This window comes from Podarcis raffonei, chromosome 9 (genome assembly GCF_027172205.1).
Source record: "Podarcis raffonei isolate rPodRaf1 chromosome 9, rPodRaf1.pri, whole genome shotgun sequence".
Taxonomy (NCBI): domain Eukaryota; kingdom Metazoa; phylum Chordata; class Lepidosauria; order Squamata; family Lacertidae; genus Podarcis; species Podarcis raffonei.
Window position 1 is genome coordinate 28,569,813 of NC_070610.1, and position 14,619 is coordinate 28,584,431.

Sequence of the window (14,619 nt, forward strand, 5' to 3'; positions counted from 1 at the left end):
TTCAGGGGAAAACATTCTTCATAGTGGTGGACTCCTACACCAAATGGCTGGAAGTCGCACTGGTACCGTCCACTTCTACGTCCGCAGCCATCCGGGTACTACGCAGGCTGTTTGCAACCCACGGGCTCCCTGACACTCTCGTCTCAGACAACGGGACTGCATTTACGTCAGGAGAATTCCAAACCTTCACAGCGCAAAACGCCATCCGCCACATCTGTTCGGCGCCATTCCATCCTGCCACCAATGGCCAAGCAGAACGCATGGTGCGGACCACCAAGGACACCCTTCGCCGCATGACGCAAGGGGATTGGGAGTACCGCCTTGCCACATTCCTTCTAGCACAGCACAGCACCCCCAGCTCAACAACTGGCCGGAGCCCCGCTGAACTACTAATGGGTCGGCGCCTTGCAATCAGATTGGACCGCCTTCACCCCGATAGAGCTCAGGATGAGGTAGTGGTGGGGGAAGGCAGGAACCCCCGGACCTTCGAGGCCCAGGACCCAGTGTACGCAAAGAATTTTGGGGCAGGCCCAGCATGGGTACCCGCCACAGTCACCAGGGTCACTGGCCCCGTGTCGTACGAGGTGCTAACAGATGGGGGGCAATGCTGGCGCCGCCACTGCGACCAGATACGGCGACGATTCCCGGGAGAAAACCAGGAGGAGGAAAGGTCAGAGGAGTCCCAAGGGAACAGAGGGGCAGTGAGGCCCATAGAGCACGAGGGGCCAGCAGGAGAGGCAGAATCAGTAAATACAGAGAGGACCTGCGAGGCCGAAAGGACACCGGAACCAGAACCACGACTGAGCGAGCCGGTTGCGCCAGACCAGACAGCCCCATCACAGCCAGCATCCTTGGAACACGAGCCAGAACCTGAACCCCGGACCAGGGAACACCCCAGGCCGCAACGCACACGTAGGCCGCCAGCGTACCTCGAGGACTATGAATGCGACCTCCCGGGCAGGACGGGAACTTAGAGGGGAGGGGTGTTATGTACTGAGTTGAATAGGCTCCAAACTGCAGCAGTCTGATTGGTCCTAGAACAATAGGATCCAAAAGGCAGCAGTCTGATTAGTCCTAGAACAATAGGATTCAGAATGCAGCAGTCTGATTGGTCCTAGAACAATGCAGCAGTATGATTGGTTGGAAGGAACCACCCAATCATGCTCCAGATTGAAGTGAATCCACAAGCTGATTGGCTTACAGTAGAATTCCGGAATTAGCCAATCATGTGCAGCCCATTGTGTAAATAATGTATATAAAGCAGATACTTTGAGGGGACATTCATTCATTCCTCCTCACCACTATGAGCTGAATAAAGAGCATGAAATCACTTTGCGACTCTGAGTATATTTCAATTCTGAATTGGGGTGGAGCTGATTGTGGTTCGAGGACCCGACCCCCGCGAGTGAAATGAAGACACAAGGACAAGTGATATAAGGTTGATGGGCTAGAAAAGGCCACAACTTTATTGATTACAGCAATGAAAAGGTATTGGCTTAGGCATTGGATCGAAACAAGTGGGTTTATTCACCAGTAGGTGGAGCCTGTTGATGCTAATCCAACTATAGGCTCACCCCTGCTGTCACCGAGGGTCGTGCCATGGCCTCCCGCCAAGCAGGCATCGGACAGAATACACGACCGCCAGATTCCTTTAACGGAATACCCCTAAAAATTGAAGGCATAGGCGATGGCCACACCTAGCACTTCGACACACAACACATTATTCCAATGCCTAACCTACCCACCAATACCACAAAAGTTGTGACGATTGCTACGAGGTAGGCGAAAAAACCAAAAAGCCTAATGCCAAATGGAAAAACTCCTACCAGGCCCCCCGGGCAACCAGGGCGACCAACCTAAGGTCCATAGCAAGGCCAATGACCTAAGCCCTAACTAAAAGGGAGTGGAGGGTGGGTGACTTGCGATGGGACGCTGATGAGGAATGAGGCCAGGGAGAGGCTGGCACTGCAGCAAAAGGCTGCTGAACACGCCCCCTCCACGGCACCTGGTTGGGTGGCCATCGGGGGGGCGTGAGTGCCAGCCAGGAGAGCTGGAGGCAGGGGGCAACGCCCCCTGCTGGGCGGTGCTCGGGCTCCCGCCCACAACCACTCCCCTCTCTTTCAGGGAGGAGAGTCTTTATGGTGACCAAGACACAGTATATTGAATACATACTCCAAAGGGACATTCCTCTAGGAATTAGGACTGCCATTTCTCTTAAAGACCCAAAAGGTACACCTGCATTTATGTGGCAATAGTTCCTCTTTGGTGCTGGAGGAGACTCTTGAGAGTCCCATGGACTGCAAGAAGATCAAACCTATCCATTCTGAAGGAAGCCCTGAGTGCTCACTGGAAGGCAGATCCTGAAGCTGAGGCTCCAGTACTTTGGCCACCTCGTGAGAAGAGAAGACTCCCTGGAAAAGACCCTGATGTTGGGAAAGATTGAGGGCACAAGGAGAAGGGGACAACAGAGGACGAGATGGTTGGACAGTGTTCGTGAAGCTACCAGCATGAGTTTGACCAAACTGCAGGAGGCAGTGGAAGACAGGAGTGCCTGGCGTGCTCTGGTCCATGGGGTCACGAAGAGTCGGACACAACTAAACGACTTAACAACAACAACAAGTTCCTCTTTACCACAAACACAGCCCAACAAGACAATGATAAGAATCCACCAACAGCATTTGAATCAATCTGGCTAAGCTGATTCAAAAACACCCACCCACCCCACTCACACATGAATGCAAAGTTCACCACAGCCAATCACAAATAAACAAACACACCCTAGGCCAACCCCAACCTCTCTCACCACCAAAGGAACACAAGCGAATAGCAAAAAGAACCTGCACAAGCGACGCTGACACAAAACCCCACACATACATCAAGTAGAATAGAAACATTGCCACCCCACCTCACCCCCACTTGCCATGCTCCCCTCCACCTCTTTCCCCCTTTTCTTCCTAATGCAACACTAATGTCTCAGCAAATGAATCTGATATGTAGAAAATGTAACTTGAAAAAGAGATATTGCACATACTTTTGTAAACCAAGAAATCTTTAATAAAAATAGGGTTTTTTAAAAAAAAATTAGTAAATCTAACCATTCATCTAATCAGCATGTCATAACCTAACTTAATAGCTGCTTCTCCTATCAGAAGGGTGTTATAAGTCATCATTTCTAGAGCAGTGCTGTAGAAGTTAAATAATAACAAGCAAAAATAAGAATTTCTACCTAGTGAACTTTGGTGTTTATCCTTGACGGCTGAGTACATTCCTTGCTTACCGGAATGTGTGCTGGCATAATATGACAGTTGTTCCAGCTGAATTTATCAACGCTTATGTGCCTATGGGGGAAAATTGGCAAGTTACAAAATGATTCCCCCATCCATGAATATTCCCAGGACCCTGAAACTGCCAGATAGATGGCCCACAAGCCCCAATGTTTTGCTTGACCTGACCTAGCTGAAATTTTAACCTCTGGCTGCAATATAGTAGAAATGCATGTGCAAACTGAGGACAAAACTTGTCTTATTCCTTTCCCCCCCATGTAGATAACAGAGTGCAGCGCACATTCAAGCATAAACAATGTTGATAATTTTTGTGTGTGTATTTGCTTGGTGTAAATGTCTAAAGTAATTCTTTAGCCTGAGTTGCCCTGTTACTGATCCATTTTTAATTGCAGGGGAAAGTGTAAAAAGAAAAGTTTATGTAATGTGCCCGTAAAATATTTATTTTTAAATCTGTTTTACAACTGTAAATAAAAATCTGCTCAGACTTTGTCCTTTCCTACTTCGTGTATTTATTTAAAAAAAAATATTGCCTTTGTGAAAGAGCTCACATTGAGTCAACACCTCTTAGAATTATGGGTCAGAAGATGGCAGGTATATCTGTGTGTCAAACAATCGGAAGGAAGAATGTTACACAATTGCTTTTCTGCCATGCTCATCTTATCCCTGGGTAGATGTTTAGAACTTGCTCACCCACTGGGTGACTAGGTTTGTGGCCTCACAAAGGGTATAGTTGTTTATCTGCATAGCTGACCACTTTCTAATCACTTCCACCACTTTTCTAGCAAACGTACATCATTGGTGTAATGTCATAGCCCACACCACTAATCATAATGGGTTGGAGCCAGGTTTAGTGATTCTTAGAATCAAATCACTTGAGTTACTCTTGGCTAACTTAAGTTCCATTGATTTTTATGCATCTACTCTTAGTCTGGTGGCGCTGTGGTCTAAACCACAGAGCCTAGGGCTTGCCAATCAGAAGGTTGGTGGTTTGAATCCCCACAATGGGGTGAGCTCCCGTTGTTCGGTCCCAGCTCCTGCCCACCTAGCAGTTTGAAAGCACGTCAAAGTGCAAGTAGATAAATAGGTTACCTTCTCTGGCGGGAAGGTAAGCAGCGTTTCTGTACACTGCTCTGGTTTTGCCAGAAGTGGCTTAGTCATGCTAGCCACATGACCCGGAAGCTGTCTGCGGACAAATGCTAGCTCCCTCGGCCTATAGAGCAAGATGAGTGCCACAACCCCAGAGTTGTCTGCGACTGGACCTAATGGTCAGGGGTACCTTTAACTTTACTCTCAGTCTGACTATTTCTAGATTCAACCTGCTGCGTCTGCAAAGTCTGTGGTAGACTTTAAATAAGAGAGCATCCCATTGGGTTTTAAAGAATCTAATCAAAAGAAAACTTGCTGCCGAATAAAGCTCAGACTCTCACTGAACAAGGGATGCTTATGGAATTTGATCTTTGAAAAGTCAAATATGAACTGACCTGATCTGTACCTCCCAGACTAATGTACAGAGCACACTCACAGAGTAATCCTAACTGGGGAGGTGTGGAGTGATAGAATCACCACTGCCTTTGAGGAGCTGCTAGTTCCTAGTTCCTGTTGGGCAGGGTGGAAGGATGTTCTCATAGAATCATAGAATTGTAGAGCTGGAAGGGACCATGAGGGTATTCTAGTCAGCACCACTACAATGCAGGAATATTTTGCCCAGCATGGGACTCAAACCCACAACCCTGAGATGAAGAGGCTCATGCTCTACCATTTGAGCTATACCAATATTTGCACATCACCTCCAGGGTTGGTACAGCAAAGAGGCCCAAGAAGAAGACCCCTCAGGAGATCTGTGGGGCTTTGGATCCAGTGCTCTGTCTTTAAATGTATTACTTCAGATTTCTGCACATCTTATCACCAATGGGATAACTGCTGGCAGACGTTTATCAGCCATCCATGAACAGATGCAACATCCCCTATGACAGAGCCCTCGCCTTACCAATGGTGCATCTCTCTACTGGTAGGAGCCAACAGGGATGTCAATGGATGTCCATCCTGATGTGACAACCCAACCAACAGCAATAGCTTGGTTACCTTTGGTTATCCACTGAATTTCACACTTCCCAAATGTTGTGCACAGTCCTGGACTCAAAAAAATAAAAAAGGAATTCTATTCATTTTCAAATATGTATTTTGAGAGAAATTGGACTTTTGAGAGAATATGCACATTTAAGTTTTTGTTGAGATTTCTTTCATTTTTTAAAAGAAAAGCACATTAGTGCAGAAATGAGCTGGTACAAAGTTATGGGTGAGAACATGAAAAAGACAAGGAGGGGACATCACCCAGCATGCCACCACTGAATGAAATATGCACAGGTCGAGGCAGCAGGTGATCATCAGGTAATCTGCACAGATCTTCATTTGCCAACATTCCCAGATGGCTAGGTAAGAGTTAAAAGTGTATAATTCTCTTACTCCCTTTTTGCACTCCTCAAGTGTCCATGCAGCACTCCAAAATAAGAATCCTTGTGCCAAATGAAATAACTTTTGCCTTGACATAAGTTATTTGCAGGGTCAGGAGCCAACAAAAGCCAAGAGTGGAGATTGTGAAGGCTAGAAGAAAATAATAAAAAGAGCGACTTTATCCCGCACATTCTAAACATAACACATTACAAACCAAACTTGAAAGTCTTCCTAAAGCATCAAAAGTGAATTTCTGAACAACTAAAGCACATGAGTAGAAAATCCAGGTAAATATTATGTCAGACTTCTTATTTCAGATTTCTTATTCCCAGATGATCCCTTTTATTTTGCACACTGCCACTCCAAAATAGTTTCCCCCCCCCCAAGTTCTGATGTATCATTTAGTTTCTCTTTTCCTAGGGAGTGTTGGTTGTGACATAGCACTTGGGAAATCCCATTTGAATATCTTACATTGGGGGGTGGGGGGACACACCATAACTCTGTCTCTCTCAATGCCTTAAAAGACTTGCTTTGTTTTGAAGATTCTATTCAGTGATGCTTTACAAGTGCGTTATGCAATTCACAGGAAAGGGGAAATAGCTATCATATAACAGGCTACACATCCTTTTTTTCCCCAGGAAAAGTTGAATAAACCTAAAAATGTACTAAATTTGGTTTTGGTTTCAAAAGCTCAGTTCAGACTGGGCAGTGATCCAGCATGCTCAGAAAAGTAGGCAGACAGACAACATGGTGGATGTAACACTCTCACACACAATGATTCCATTCCCCTCCTGCTCCCTCCCTGCCTTAGAACGAAGGGCCTTTTTCACTGGTGGAATATCTCCTTTCCATCTTTCCAGCTCTATCATGGCATATGCAAGTCTCTAAGAGCAACACCAGGTATGATTTTTATTGTCCATTCATGATGATTTGTGCTCATGAAAGTATTGGGGCAGTTATACACAATCCCACTTTCAGTACTATTTGCAGACGTTTTGAGGTGGAGATACTGCTTCGTTTGCAATCGGCATATGCCCCATAGCTTTCTGATGAAATCCTGCAGCTTTTCACACAACAACTGTGAAGTGAAGGACATGAGTTGTAATGCAGGTGAGCTGTGCACAGGCAAGCTGCCGGCTAGCTCTGTAGAGGCTCCTTTTATTGGCACAATATGCAAAACCAGTCAGATACATTTTGGACTGTGACCTTTACACAACTTCCAATCCCGAGATCATGGGGTGGTACAAAGTTATTTTGGCACCTGTTCCCACTGTGTCATTTTCCCATTGAACAATGTATGACGAAGGAGACAAAGGTCACAGACAGGGCATGGCAGACCACTAAGAGATCAAAGGTTAGATAGGGGGCAAGATGTTCAGACAGCTGTGGCTTTGTCTGTTGGGGGGAGTGTGCTCTGCACCCCAAGGTTAAGCGTGCAGACAGCTGAGGCTGTCTTTGGGCAGAAGTGTGCTCCACACCCAGCGATCATTCCTACACAACTGTTCTCTTCTCGTTTTGTTTTTGTTTTTGTTTTTGTCCTGCTCAAATGTGCAATAGTGCAGGAGTTCCCTTTCCAGGTGGCAATACTGCATCGGGGCAGTAACATTGGGGCAACATGGCAGAACAACTAACAAAGCAGAATGTTGTGGGAATGGTGTGTGGATGCACTATGGTTGCATGGACATGGTCCAGAATATGGTCACAAAAAGATTGTTATCAGCACACAACCTTGAAATTTAAATATATACTAGAGCAGGAAGAGCAACATGCTGCCTTGCAGATGTTGCTGGACCACAACTCCCATTAGCCCCATTTAGCATGACCAACAGGCAAGGATGATGGGAGTTGCAGTCCAATGACTTCCCGGAGGACCACACACTGGGTACCTCTGTATTAGATCCTACACACACCATTGCAATGGAATAGAGACTTGTTGGTGGGGTCAGAAATTATATGAATCAGGACTGGTTTAGGGAAAGTTCCCAATAGCCTATGGTGCACAGCCTCTCAAATATTAGTACCCCTAATCCTTCAACGGCAAGGTGTTTCTTTCCTCAAAACCTGCTTTATAGCTACTCTCCTGCCCCATTGATTGTCAATCACATAGTATTAGGCTAGCAATTTTTCAAGCAGCTTTTCACATAGCACTCACCAATTTAGCCATCTGTCAGTGTAGCTAAAGAAGGAATCTGCCTAACAGAATTCTGACACATGAAATGCAGCAGAAGTAATGCTAACTTCGCTTCGTTTCCCCCTCCCCTAGCCATTGTATAGGTCACTGCCACCTTTCTTTCTTATAATAACAGTTGGTTTTCTGACCCATGAAAATGTTCTGTTTGGCATTTTGTTTTTTTTATGGTAGTTTCTTCAACCTTCCCTTGTGTCGTTATTCTTGCTCTTGCATATGACACATTAGATAACTATGTGTTGGCTTTATATTTATGGTTTAGTCATAATTTATTTTGATTTTATATTTGACAATGGAAAAATTCCTCTCCTTCCTATACTTGAAAGGCGTGATTCATAAACTTATTGAACTGGTAGAGCCACAGCATGTCTGCGCTACAAATTTAAATCAATTTCAAACCTAACTACCCTGGATCTCAAGACAAGAACCGTGGGATTTGATGCTCTTTGCGGGAGCTAGGATCCCAAACAATGCATTCCCAACACCATCTCAGAACTGCAGCTCCCCAGGATCTTTGGTGAAAGCAATGGATGCTAAACCTGTTTCAAACCAGTTTAAATTGAGGTTCAATACACACAACATTTTAATCTAGAACCAATGGAGACTGAGTACTTGTTTTTCCTACGTAGTCCACATACAACCTAGATCCATTACATTTTTATTTTATTTATTTATTTGCTGCTGAAAAGCACTTGCATGTCAAGACCCCGAGGCCTCCCCCTTATATTGAATAATAACAGCTGGACACAGTATATTAGGTTAATGGCCAAATTTAGGCCACAACTTTATTGGTTACAGAATGTGAGTGGTATTGGCTTAGGCACTGGAACTGAACTGACTATATCTGACTCCTGCCCGCCATGCAGATAGTCCAGTAAGGGTCAACCACCAATAGGGGGAGCCCTAACTAAGAGCTCCTCCTGGGTCCCTGTTGGGGTCGTGGCATGGTCCTAGCCGCTTTCCGGGCTTCAGACAAGATCCACACCTCCGGATCCCTTTAACAGAATATCCTTAAAAATGAAGGGGCAAATGATGGCCACACCTCCAGAATACAGAACAAGAAGGGAGATTCCCTGACCATGCAGCTGCTTAAAAGCGCTAAGCCATGCCCCCGGGCAATCGAATTGGCTGGCCGAGACCCATGATGCGGCCAGGGACTCCCTGATGACGCGAGGGCTTAGCCCAGCTGCCACTGTGTGCAGGAGGCCACGTGGCCTGCCCACAACACCGTCCCATCATGAAATGGAACAGCCTTCTTGAGAAACCAGTTTCATTCTGCAAATGATTCAGTCTGAATTATCCCCAACAGAAAGAACTCTGGTTTTTTTGGGGAAAGTACTTCTAAACATTTTTTTTTCAATTTAATATGGATCATTTCCCAATACTCTTTTACCCTTTTACAAGTCCACCACATATGAAGGAATGTTCCCTCAACTTCTTTGCATCTCCAACGCTTATCTGATTTAGTCTTACACATCTTAGCAAGCCTACTCGGAGTTAAATACCATCTCTAAATCATTTTCAGGTAGTTCTCCTTCAAAGAATAACATGCTGTGAACTTCAAATCACTTTTCCAGAGTTTTTCCCAGAGGTTAAAATCTATATTGTGACCTATATCTATTGCCCAGTGTGTCATTGAGGCTTTAACAAGCTCGTCTTTTGTTCCCACTCTAGCAGATGAATCTGCAATTTTAGGGAGGATAGAAAATTTTAAGTGGCCAATGAATCTCTCCCAAAATTACTTATCTGAAAATAATTCCTTCCCTATTTTTGTTTATCACTGAAGAACACATTGTTGTACAGTTTTTAAAAGCTTACATTTGTTTTCTATGCTTGTGTGTTTAGCTAACATAGCTTGCAAATATTTCAGCTTCAGATAATAACATAAAATAACTACTTTGGGGGAACATAGAGGGCTGAATATTAGCATTGTCCTGCTCTTTGGTTCTTGCACATAGAACTTCTAGCTGAAATGAGTTTCAATCAACCTGCTTTTTGAGATGAAAATAACTTTCCATTTGTTTTAAAGTACACATAGCAAAATAAGCCCAAATAAACATATGCATTTAAATGGTCACTAAAGACACTTGCACTTTATTTCACATTGCATGGTAATGAATTCAGCCTAGTTGAAAGCTGCACAACATGCTTTTTATTTGCAGGTGTTTCACACAGTTTTCAAGTGAATTGGATGAAAACTGTGACCTGTGGGTCTGGGCACCTCGGGCTGATTTTGGGGCCTACCTGGAAATGCAGCTTTTGCACCGCAAAACATTGCAGGAGGCAATTTGCATGTGTTGGGTGGCATTTTCAAGTGAATCGGGCAACGTCATAATTTTGGCGAATACCATGACGCACGGGTCAGGGCTCCAATGGTTCATTTTTTGGCCCAACTGAAAATGTGGTGTCTATACCGTCAAACATTGCAGGGGCAATTTGCAGGTGTTTGGCATCTTTTTCGAGTTAATCGGACAACATTGGAATTTTGGCGAATACTGTGATGCCTGGCCAAGACGCAGGTGGTGGATTTTGCGGATGAGACCAATAGTGGGTCCAGTGGTCAAGAAGGTGGTTTCTGCACATGCTATAGAAGGAAGTGAGGAGCAGATGGGACTCATCAACTCTGATTCTAAACCTCCACTGCCTTGTGTGATATCTTCAGAAGAAGAAAAGGCTAAGGAGTAAACCAGGGGTTGTTAACCTGGTCCCTACCACCCACTAGTGGGCGTTTCAGGATTCCAGGTGGGCGGTAGGGGGTCCTACAGCACAAGGTGAATCCTCCTTCCATCGAGCACTGGTGGGCGGTAAGGAAATTTTATCATCAAGAAAGATGCATTAGTGGGTGGTAGGTATAAAAAGGTTGACTACCCCTGCCCTTCACAAATCAGGATTTGACTGCCTAAAATGGTTGGGTGGTGCCTTGTACACCTCCTTCTGGGAAGCTGGTGCCAAACATAATGCTGTGCCAGACTTCACCCCTGGAGGCACACTCCATTGTCTCTTGAGACAGACAGATGCCAACCAGCCAGGTAGCAAAGACTTCAACGTGCTCAGCTTCTGTGATTTCTAAATGGCCATAGTTAAGCATCACTTGTGAAAATGCTCTAATGTTAGCCAGTCAAATTAAAGCTCCTTTTTTGTTCCATTGCCTTTGATAGAAGCATACCTTCATTTTGACTGTGGCCATCAGTCAGTTGGTAAAATATAAGGTACCACCAGTCTTTTATCTGACTTTGCTCAAGAATTCTAACAAAGGATTGGTTGTCTTCTTCCTCTTCCTCTTCTTACTTCTCCTGCTTGGAGTTGGGGTAGAAGAAACAGGTATAACATTGAGCAGGATGGGATGAACTGTCTTGAGTGGTTTAGGGTGGGTTGGTGAGGGATTATGGTATGTATAGGACTGTCCAATTTTCCCTGCACCCACTGGCTAGTGAGAGGGAATGCTAGCCTCTAGCATGGGGTCCCTGGGAATGAGAATCATTTACTTCTCGTTTGCTTTTTCCTTCCCACTCCCCACCTGTCACTGCTCCTGAAACTTCCCCTTCATTGGCCAGTCCTATGCATGTTATTTGTCAGGTGGCGGAGGAACCAACCTCCATGGCAGGTTGCCAGGAATGGATAAGACAAGGAAAAGTCCTTACCATCTGCTTTTTTATTCAGTATTTACAGAGAGAGGCTAGGAATGCAGCCTCTTGGAATAATGGTGACTTTCCACCCCCTTTTCTTCCCACTTCCTCATTCATCACCTTCTCCCCTGCAGGTGGTGCTGAGGGCCTTTTGCTTCTGAGTCCTTTGCTCTACTACTTTCAAGGCTTGCCGGGTTCTGGAAGAGGTTCTGTAATGCTCTCTAAAGACACTGAGTCCATCAGCTGCCATCCCCCTGGTACTTCTTCTTCCTCCTCTCCCATTATTTCCCAGTTTTCCCCCTCATCTGCCTCTGAGCTGTGACCTCCCTCAAAGCCCTGTTGTAATTCTGAACTGTCTTCTTATTCTCTGGGATGGTCAGGCTGGGGATGCAGTCTCCACCATTCCTCCTCTGCCCAGTCGCTGACATTAATGCAGAAGTCTGCCCCACCATATTCAACGAGGCTTACTCTCAGGTAATGCAGACTCAATCAAGCAGGGGGCACCTTCACCTGCTAATTTTATGGGGACCCTACTACACTCTGTCTTCAGATAACGCTTCCACATCCTGCCTTCCTGGGTAAGGGGAGGCAAAGCAGCTTCTGGAAGAGGATAACAGAGAGCATGTCTAGGAATGTGTGTTCCCGAGCCTCCCTGGTGTCTGAATGTCAGTTAATACTTCAAGCAAGGCTAAATAGTTTCTCTATGGACTAAAAAAAATTTTCTGCCTGGGGGTGGCAGACACCATAAATATACCTCTGCCTTTTAGGTGTGCTCTTAAAATGCTGCACACCCCTGAGGTTCTTGTATAAAAGGGAGAGGGGAAATATTTGAAGGTAAGTGCCACTGGGAGCATGTGGGTTCAGGAAAGGAATTGGCTTCTTTGCCTCACGAACCTCCACAGATCATAGCACTTCTATCCCACAGAATAAAATTCAAATGATCACACATTCTTTCCAATTAGACAAAATTATACCGCAACCTGCAGAGAATGTTGCAAGTCAGAGGAGATATTGCACATTTACGTGGGGCTCTTGTGTGCATTGGAGAGAGCAAACATCTGCTGCAAATTATTCTTTAAAAATCATTAGCTTTACAGCTTTATCTGTTTTATTGCAGCTCCTGGGAACAAAATAATAGATGTGGAAGCCTATAAAAACTGGTTTCAATGTCTGATTGGCAAGGGATGCCCTTTTGTGCATTTGTATCCAATACAGGTATGATAAATGCCTTCCTTTCAGAAAAGGAAAGAAAACACACTTTTGGTGAGAATTCAGCCGAGATTTGCACACTATTTGTTTTGTCAGGCTAAAACAGTAATCACATTCCTTACAGAATATTAACCACAATCTCACATGGTTTCATATCATAGTTTCATATTTTCAGAGAATAGAACTCCCACCAGTTACTTGCCCCCCACTTTGGTATGGAATAGAGAAATATGTCTATGTGAAGAGGTCTTTGCATAGATTGGGCCAATGCACATGCACTCAGATTTGAGAAACAAAATAATGATTAAAGGTTATATTCTCCAGCCCATTATCCTAAAATGATTAAGCACTTCAGCTGATCAGCCTATATATAAAAATACAGGCTGCCAGACTAACCATAAGAGGGAAATATCCCTCCTTTCAACCCTGGGTGAACTCCATCACCTTGAGTAATTTATAGGAGACTACTTTTTTCTCCCTGACCTTGGGAGCAGTGGATATTGGTACCTGACCAGTCCAGCATTGACAGAATGCACAAGTGAGGTCCTAAAATCATCTATCCCAGGATTTACCAAACTGGTCAGCAATGAAAAGTCATTGGAAAAGTGCTCTTCACCCAAGAATGTATCAGTGTGTTTACAACAGTTGTTCCTAAAGGCCCAGTTACCTGTACCTAAAGAAGCACATCTCCCATTGCTTGCTGGTCAGAGTCATAAGATCTGCTTGTGATCTTATCAACACCTGAGACTTATTTTGAGGAGACACAGGGCAGGGCCTTCTCTGCTGTGGCACCCCAGTTGTGGAACTCTCAGTGGAGGTGTGGCTATTCTCCTTCCATATTGTCATTTTAAAAATATTAAATGAAGTAGTAGTTTGGGGGCTGAAGGAGATTAAGACCTTATCTTTTTCTCTCTTTTTTTGCCAGACTGCATATCTCTTGTGGTAGTTAATGTTTTAATAGTTTATTTTTATAAAAAAAAACAACCAACAATAATAATACAATAATAACAAGAACCTCAACTGCATTGAAAGTTAAATATTGTATCAGATCAAAGTTAGAGAAGAGATACTGAGATACTGAACATTATCACTGTTGTTTGGGCCTTATAATGTTCTTTATTACAGGAAAAAATATATATGCATATATATATCAGTAGTATAGTTTAGCCTGCCTGATCAGTTTTCAGTAGCATCAACATACATAAGCCCATTTATTTCAAAAAGTGTAAGTCTGCCTAATTCCACATAGGATCAGGCTGTTTCTGAGTTCCCAATGCAGCTGTTTTGGAATCATTGTCAAAAACCAACCTTTCCGAGCACACACACTCACACCAAAACTGGCCAGAAAACATGGCATTCATAGGCAGCCTGCGACTTGAGTGAAAATGCTGGCTGCTATAGTGCATTAGGAACTGAATGCACCAGGTCTTTTAGCAAAGGCACTGTTCACATGTACATCAACCAGACATGACTGCATGAACTATAATGGTTCCCTAGGAGCCATTAAGGTCTATCTATTCAGTTAGTTAAACATGGGATTAAAATGATCTGTGCTGAGAAGCTGATAGAAAGCTGTGCTGTGGTTTTAGGTCAGTGCCTGACTGAATTAGGGAGGAGAACTGTTGAGTACAAGAGAAAGAAAGAATCCTCCACAGGCTTCAATAGCTCGGTCCACTCCTACTAGAGTGATTTTGAAGGGGCGTTAAATAAAGGAAGGAAGACTCAATGTAGCAGCAATTCCCATTTTGTGGAATGCTGAGGCTGGCGTCTTTGTTGGCACCTGCAATTGATCCATCACCTTGCTCTGCAGTGGGATGCAAGCTCACCTGGGGCCATTTGAACTTCTCTGCAGCCATTATGA